Source organism: Cupressus sempervirens, chromosome 1 (genome assembly GCF_028749045.1).
Source record: "Cupressus sempervirens isolate cs-2001-9-10 chromosome 1, ASM2874904v1, whole genome shotgun sequence".
Classification (NCBI taxonomy): Eukaryota; Viridiplantae; Streptophyta; class Pinopsida; order Cupressales; family Cupressaceae; genus Cupressus; species Cupressus sempervirens.
The window spans coordinates 618859881-618868637 of NC_143118.1; positions in this window are offsets into that span (position 1 = coordinate 618859881).

Genomic DNA, 8757 nt, shown 5'->3' on the forward strand with positions numbered 1-8757 from the left:
TGGTTGAAATCTCATAGTAATCTCCCACAAACTAAGATTGAAGATCACACAGTGGATATATACATAGGTGTCCCTTAGTAATCAATTAAATTAACGCAAGCTATTAGTTACAAATTGATAAAAGCAAGAAATATTATTGGCATAAAAAAATAAAAACATAAAAACTATAAAATCAAAATCCTTGCAAAGAAATTCTTTGCATTGCAATTCACAAAACAAAGAGCAATCCTTCCATTAATTCCATTCCCTATAAATATGATGTGATTGTAAATTTATTTTCTTTCACTAAAGTAATACCTTATATTTGAAGTCTTAAGAATCAAGGACAACATTTAGCATTATTTGTAATGTGTTTGTATTTGAAAAGGTAGATTTAGATTAAAAATATATATGTTTAAGCAAACAAGATCATATTGTTGCATTGAAAAGTGTATGCATTTAGTAACAATTAGTAACTTAGTAAGTACATGGTTTCATTTGAGCTCAAAAATATATGGCTACAGATAAGGCTTCACTAGCTATCTTAAGCTCCATATTCCACAAATTTTATGTATGTTCATGTTGTATATTCATAATATATTCTCATTTTGAACAACCCTAAATCCATTAGTGGGTCTAAGTCAAATTTGAAATCTTTTCTTTTCATTTGTATATAGGTCATTGATGGATCTTGCTAATGATCCAAGGATTTATGGTCTCATTGCTAGGAAAACTAAAATCATGATTTCTCTTATAGTTGCTCTTGCCACCCTTGAAATTATATCCATTGCAACATCTACACAAGAATCTAGAAGAGAGAGGTGTAAGCACAGAAGATATGACATCTCATTTAATAAAATAATTATTCATTCAAATGAGATCAATTTCCATGACCAACTTCACATGAATAGAACATCATTCTTTCATCTATCCACAATAGTGGGTTACACTTTTTTGAAGGAAGAAATTCCTCCAAAAATGCACAAGACACATTTTTTGCCCCAAAACTTTTGATAGAAAGTACTCACATAATTTCGATAGAAACTACTTTTGATGGTAGTTTTGATCGATCTATCTAAACGAAAAAACACATCCTAAATAGTTTCAATAGAAACTAAATGGTTAACTATTTAGTTTATATCAAAACTAACTAAACATGAAAAACATGGCCTAAATAGTTTTGATAGAAACTAACTAAAAATATTTTCTATCAAAACTATTAAAAAACTTTCATTAGAAAGTTAGTTTCTATCAAAACTAGTTAAGTAGATGCCCTTTACAAAGTCTATAATCCTTTCAGTTGTTTTCATGGCTTTTGGGCTCTATTGCTAGGTTCATATGGAGCATTGAAGACATGTCATTTTGCATGACACATGTACTTGGAATGAATTTTCTAATGACCATTAATTTGGTACATTTTGAATTTTTTAGGTGTATATTTTTTACATTAATTAAATAGAGGTTTGTTATAAAAATAAACCTCTATATTGGGCACTCATGGAAAAATAGTCAATAAGAGTATTAAAAATTTTAAAAATAAATACGGTCTTCATATTTGAGTCCTCTTTCTATCAAAAAAAATAAATTTGAAATCGGGTAAATATATAATAATATACATGTGTTAAAAGCTATGTATGTCCAAATTAGTGTTAGGTCAACCTTAAACTTTGATAATAGATGAAATAATAAGGATAAAGACATTAGACCTCCTCCATGGTTTTAGTATGGATGTTAACAAATTAAATTTGAAAGAATCACATTGATATCTATTGTAGAAAAAAAGTTGTGTGTCAAAAACTGTGTCACTTTTTAGAAATTAATTTTTTGATAACATACCAATTTTCATGGGAGAAAAAATAATTCAATCAAATCAATTTTAAAAATAATTTTAAAAAATATATTTAGAATCTACACAAAAAAACCTAAAAGAGTCTAATTTACTTCATCTTCGAATTCATCTTCAAATTCCTAACCATTAAACAACAATTTTCATCCAAATGTGAAAGTTTTCTTGAAAATTCACAATTCAGTGTCAATTTAGTCAAAAAAGTGTAACCCATTATTGTGGGTTAATACTAGAAAAGAAGCATTAGAGATTCTTGTAACATCAATTAGAAGAAAAATTAGTGATATTCCTCTAGAGCCTTGGGAACAGTTTGAGGAATCATAAGATTGTTTATAATTTTTGTCACTCGAGAGAGACAGTTAGCAGATACTTCCACAAGGTCTTCAGGGCTATCTTCTAAGCGCTCAATGTTGACTATTTGTTGTGCATTGTCCCAAACACTCCTAAAATTTGTGGAAATGACTTTTTTTTATTCCTACATCAAGCTAACTCTTTTATTGGAACATATTTTGTTATGTTGATTTTAAATTTCACTAATACAAATTTGACTACAAATTCAAAATCTATAGGATTGTGTTGGAGAAATAGATGGAATCCATATACCAGTTATTGTTTATGTGGATATACATGATAAATATCATGGTAGAAAAGTCATCTTTTCACATGATGTTATGGGTGTTTTTTTCTTTGATTATTAGTTCCAATATATTCTTGTTGGTTGGGAACAGTCTACAGTAGATACTTGTGTTCCTTCTTCTGCTCTGTCGAGATCAGATCTACTAGTAGTTCCCCCTAGTATGTGGAATCATCTTGTAAATTTTTATGTAGTAAGTTAAAAGAGATGTGCCAAGGGTTATAACAATATACTTTTCTTACATTTGTATAAGTAAATTTTATTTGGATTCAGGATATTCAAATGTACCTCAATTTCTCACCTCTTATCGATGTACAAGCTACCATCTAAAGGATTTTTGTAGAGAATATCTGATAAAATCTCCACAAGAGTTATTTAATCATTAACACTCCTCGCTTTAAGATATAATAGAGTGTACATTTGGCATTCTAAAGAAACATTCTCCTATCTTGAGGCATGCAACATCTTACAATATCATGACACAAACTAAGATCATCTTAGCATGTTACATCTTACGCAAATTCATTATGAAGAGGATGACTTTCCTTCTTAAGTTTAATTGAAGAGGATGAGTGTGATGGGATAAATGTACTAATACTTGAGACATATGGGATGCCTCAATGAGATAGAGAATATTGGAGAAACTTTCAAGATGAAACAACTCGAAGGATGTGGGAAGACTATAGATCTCAAGATTAGTTGTAGTTGAAACATAACATTTTATTGTAGAAAATATATTGGCAAATATTTTTGATATATATCTTGACACTTGTATGATATTTTAATGAATTAATTATGTGTGATATTTTAAACAATTTTATGGTTGTTAATGATGAATGAATGAATGGTTTTGTTTTCTAAGCATGTTTGGTGACTGTTATGGTTGTCTATGATGGTTTAACTTTGATGAAAGACTCATATGCACACCTAAATCTTTATTGGGGCAAGAGTTATTGTACATCCTAGAGTTTTTGATACCATGTACATTATTGTTTACATAATTAATCTCCTTACTTTATGACTTTGTATTCAACCCATCCTTATTCTAATCATCCTAAATCAACTTGTAGCCTCTATGTATATCAACTAGCTCATTCTCAATCCAAAAATCCATGGTGGCAACCCTATTTTCTCCCACCAATGTGATCACTTTGAACCCTCCCTCATTTTCATCATCTTTTCTTAGTGATTTCATCCTAGTAAGCCTTTAAACCATATCAAAAATATCATCCTAGATTTCTTCTTGAAGATCTTTCTTGCTCTTTGTTAGTCCTTATTCACTTGGATTGACATCTCTGATTGGAACCATTCTCATGTCTCATGATTTTGTTATCACTCTCTACAAATAACCTAATTACATTTGAAGGCATAAAAAAATCATGTTTTATCTATGTTGAGTTTCTGACAGGATGACTCCTATCTCCTATACTAGGCATTGAGGATAGGTTCTTAAAACCACCTTGAGGAAACATGTTCAAACAATGAGGGTTTTCCAAAGGGGAAAAAACATAATTGTACCAAACGATTTCTAATGTACTAACTATTAGTAAATAGATTTTTCCTTCACCAATAATAAAAAATATTGACTCTAAATGCCCAGAAACAAGAATAAAATACGGTAATTGTTGAAATTCTTGGGGTGTTGAGTCAGTTATTCAAGGTCTAGATGTACAAATAAAAAAATTTAGTGCTAATCAAATCCATATCCATAAAATCTTACCATACATGCATCCATTAGATCATACAATACCTTAACTTAGTAGGTTACTATTCTAGGTCAAAATAACTTTGCAGAAATGTAAACATGAAATACCATAAGCACATTCGCACAATTTGACACAAGGATTTTACATAGAAACCCAATTTGGAAAAATCCACCAGTAACATGCTAATAATTCTCACTTTTCTGAAGTGATGCTCTATGAAATGCCAACCTTATTAAACATTACAATACACACTATTAAATGTGACCAAGTTAAAGGATTTCAATCACCCTATTAGGAGTGAGTCTTGTTAGAGGAATTTAGACCATTCCATTAGAATGTCACCCAGTTAAAGGATTTACACGTGACTATTAGGTCAACCTTAATCCAAAGGATTTTATCCACACTGGTACATTTGTTAGAAAGCAATAATAGGACTTGGTTTGATAAAAACTTATAACTCAATTGCATATTTTAGATCTTTGTTTACTTCTCCACTCTGCTTGGTATTCACACTCTACAACTCTAATAGCTTGTTCACTCTTCAAGTATTCATCTCCTTAAGCCTTCTTACTTTGTATTCCAACTACAATCTCTTTTGTTCAACCACTAGATGAAGCAATACCCTAGACTCCTTGTCTTCCTTAGGTTCTCACACATGACAACCTTTTCTTCTGACCAACTATCTCTATATACAGAGAATTTAGATCTTTTTCCACTTAACCATAATCATCCATTTTAGGGTCAGGTCGGATTCAATGAATCTACCCACTTTTCCATTTGGTTCCTCTAGAAACTTCTTCTACAATCTTCATTTAATTTGCCTCAAAATGGTTTATCTTGAATTTTATGCCACTAGCTCATCATATTTATCTTCCACGTGCTTCACATAATTCAAGAAATAAAATTAATAGGCTTAGATTTGTCAAATCTTTGATTTAACTGATGCACAAGCATCCAGAGGTGTAAGGGCAATCTTGTATCATCCAAAAATATGCTTAGAGAAAGTTTCTATTTAAAGTGTTTTCATTTTTGGATACCCATTTGGGTCAAATAAAGGTTCCAACTCTCATAGTTCCACTATTGGTTTTCTAGGTTAGATTTTTTTAGCACCTTGGGATATGTGCCAATGCAAAAAATAGGTTATTTTGTAATTGAGCCATAATTATGATTATCTAGAGGGTTTGAGTTGGAGGGATGATTATAATTGTAATTTAAAACACTCCAAAAAAAGAATCAAGTCAAAAGGCTTTGCGGTTTGAAAGTTATTGCAGTTTTAAGTTATCTAGAGACACCCCAAGAGCACTTCAAAGTCAGATTTGAGGCACTAAACGGCCTCGTACGGGTGTGAAAAATGAGGGAAAAGAGAAGCTATTCATAGGAATATACAGTGCTTGGAGAGCTTTCTAGAAATGTAAACAATTTGTCAATCAGAGTCTCGGATCTAAAGTTATGCCTCCCAAAAGTTGGACTACCATTTTGGGATTCTTCTAATTTTACACCGACTTCTTACTTGTTTTCTAGAACCTTATATTTTGGTGGTGGATGCCAAATTTCATATTCTAAATTGTATTCTTAACCCAAAACCTAATTGGGTTACTTAAGAACATTTATGGCATTGTAAAGGCAATTTTTTGGTAAAGTTCAAGAGAAGGTACTAGAGGAGAGTTTTTCTCTAGGATCAAACAACATTGTAAGCCCATAGGGCACATATTTGGTCTATATTCATTGTACTAAATGTAATATCAGGTCACTTTTAATAATAATATTTCCCCTTTTCCTATTGTGTTTATTTTGTCTTGGGTTGTGTCCTTATCAAGTGGTATTAGAGCTGATTTTCGTGAGTGTGTAGATAGAGTGCCAACTGTGAGCTAGTTTGCACCAAGAATATGTGGGTATGGTTTTTGATAAAAGAAGATGTCTCCATGAAGGGAGTATGGTGGAAGGGTTATATTTGTTACTTTTGAGGTTAGATCCCTCCATAGAGAAGTCCTAGCATTGCTGGAGGAGATCTGTAGAGGGATGAATGCTGTCATAGGCAATGAAAGTAAGGAAGAAAATGAAGAAGAAGGAAATATTGGGTAAGAAGGGGAAGGAGATGAAGAATTCCTAAACTAGGAAAAGGAGAAGCTTTTTAGGGCCATTTTCAAGCTTGGTAAAAGACTTAAAATTGACGTCAACATGTTTTCAAGAAATCTAAACTTGGATGAGTTGATTGACTAGATCAATGAGCTGGAGGAATATTTTGAGTATGAGGATATCAGGGATCCTAATATGGTTAAGTTTGTGAAGGAAAAAATAAAAGGCCATGCTAAAATCTAGTGGCAAGAGATTCAGTTTGAAAGAAATAGAAGAGGAAAGGAGAAAATCACAAGATGGGATCACATCGTGGACAAACTAAAGAAGCAGTTCATTCCTATTGATTACAAGCTTGATTTGTTCAAGAAGATGCAAGGGTTAAAGCAAGTGGGAAAATCTATCCAAAAATATACAGAGGAATTTTATTGAGTCCTTATTAGGATGAAGCATGCAAAAGCAAACAAGGATAAGGTTGCCCAATACCTTAGTGGGTTAAGACCTAACCTTCAAGAGGAGTTAAGTCTAGTACTAGCATTGAAGAGGCATACCAGTTTGCCTTGTGAGTTGAGGAGAAACTAAAAAAAAAAATTGATGGAAGGCAAAGAGGGTGCAGTCAAGGAGGAAGGGGTAGTGGTAGGTCATTTGGAGGCCAAAATGAGAAGCAGAAGAAAAATGAAGATGTGGATACTAGCCAAAACTAGAGGAATGAGGGTTTCAACCACTCCCATGATCAAAACTTTGGAGATAAAAGAGGAAGAGGTAGAGGAAATGGACAAGTTTTAGGAAGAGGAGGCTTCCATGGTACCTATTTTCATTGTAATGAAGGAGGTCATCATGCCTTTGAATGCCCTCAATACTAAGTAAGGACAAATAGGAGAGTTGATGGTCAAGTAAGGGTTTCTCATGTGAATGATGATGCACAGTCATCACATTCAGAGGATGTAAAAAAGGGAGAGGTTCTAGTTAATGAAAGGGTCTTATTGAGTGATGAGACTAAACCTAGACAAAGGAGGAGTTTTTTTTATACCCAGTGCAAGTGTGAGGGTAAATATTGTGATGTGATTGTTGATGGTGGAAGTACTGACAACTTGGTGTTAGAGGAGATGGTCTCAAAGTTAAAGCTCAAGAGGGAGAAACACCCCCAACCCTATTAGATTGCTTGGGTGCAAGATGATCATAAGGTCTTGGTTAGTGAGCAATGCTTGGTAAAGTTCAAGATTGCGAGTTACCATGACAAGGTCCTTTGTAACATCATTCCTATGGATGTCTACCATTTATTGTTGGGAAGGTTGTGGTAGTTTAATAGGCATACTATACATGATGGTCATGCAAATACATACTCTCTGAAAAAGGATGGAGTTCACCACAAATTGAAGCCCTTGATAAAGGAGGGTGAAAAAGATGTAGTAGTGCTAGGGTATGTCTTTTTGATGGAAGAAATTTTTTGGATGGCATGAAACATCAACCTATGTGTTATGCTTTGATTCCTAGAAAAGATAAGGAAGGTAGTCGTGAAGTTCCACTTAAAGTTTTGGGTCTATTAGGTGAGTATGGAGATGTCATCTATGATAATGTTCCAAAAGGGTTGCCGCCAATAAGGCAAATCAGTCATCAAATAGATTTAGTCCCCGGAGCTAGTTTTCCTAAAAAGGTTTCTCATAAGATGACTCCTACTGAGACTAAGGAGCTAAATAGACAAGTTCAAGAGTTGTTGAGGAAAGGTTTGATTCAAGAGAGCCTAAGTCCATGTGCAGTACCTACAGTTTTAGCACTAAAGAAGTATGGAGAGTGGAGAATGTGTATGGACTCTCAAGCTATAAATAGAATAACCATCAAGTACCAATTTCCTTTGCCAAGAATGAATGATCTTATGGACTATTTGAGTGGATCTCAGTACTTCACAAAGATAGATCTCAAAAGTGGTTATCACCATATACAAATACAATAGGAAGATGAGTGGAAGATTGCTTTCAAGACCAAGGAGGGTCTATATGAGTGGTTAGTCATGCCCTTTGGACTAACCAATGTCCCAAGCACCTTCATGAGGCTTATGAATGAGGTATTAAAGAAATTTTTGGGAAAAAATTGTTATTGTCTATCTAGATGATATTTTAATTTTCAGTAAGTCTTTGGATGAACATTTTTTGCACATGTGTAGTATACTTGAAAGGTTGAGGGAAGAGAAATTTTTGATTAATTAGAAGAAGTGTGGCTTTTTCAAAAGGGAGTTAGTTTTTTTGGGGTTTGTTGTATCAACTGATGGTCTCAAAATGCACCTAGAGAAGGTGAAGGTCATCTTGGAATGGCCTACTCCAAGGTCTACCACTAAGGTGAGGTCATTCCGTGGTCTAGCTAGTTTTTGTAGGAAGTTCATTAGGAATTTTAGTAGTATATGTTCACCCCTAACTAAAACAATGAGGGGGATAGAAACGAGTTCAAGTGGACTACACAAGCTGCAAGGAGTTTTGAACTATTGAAGAAGAAGGTGAGAGATGGCACTTTCTGATTTCAACAAA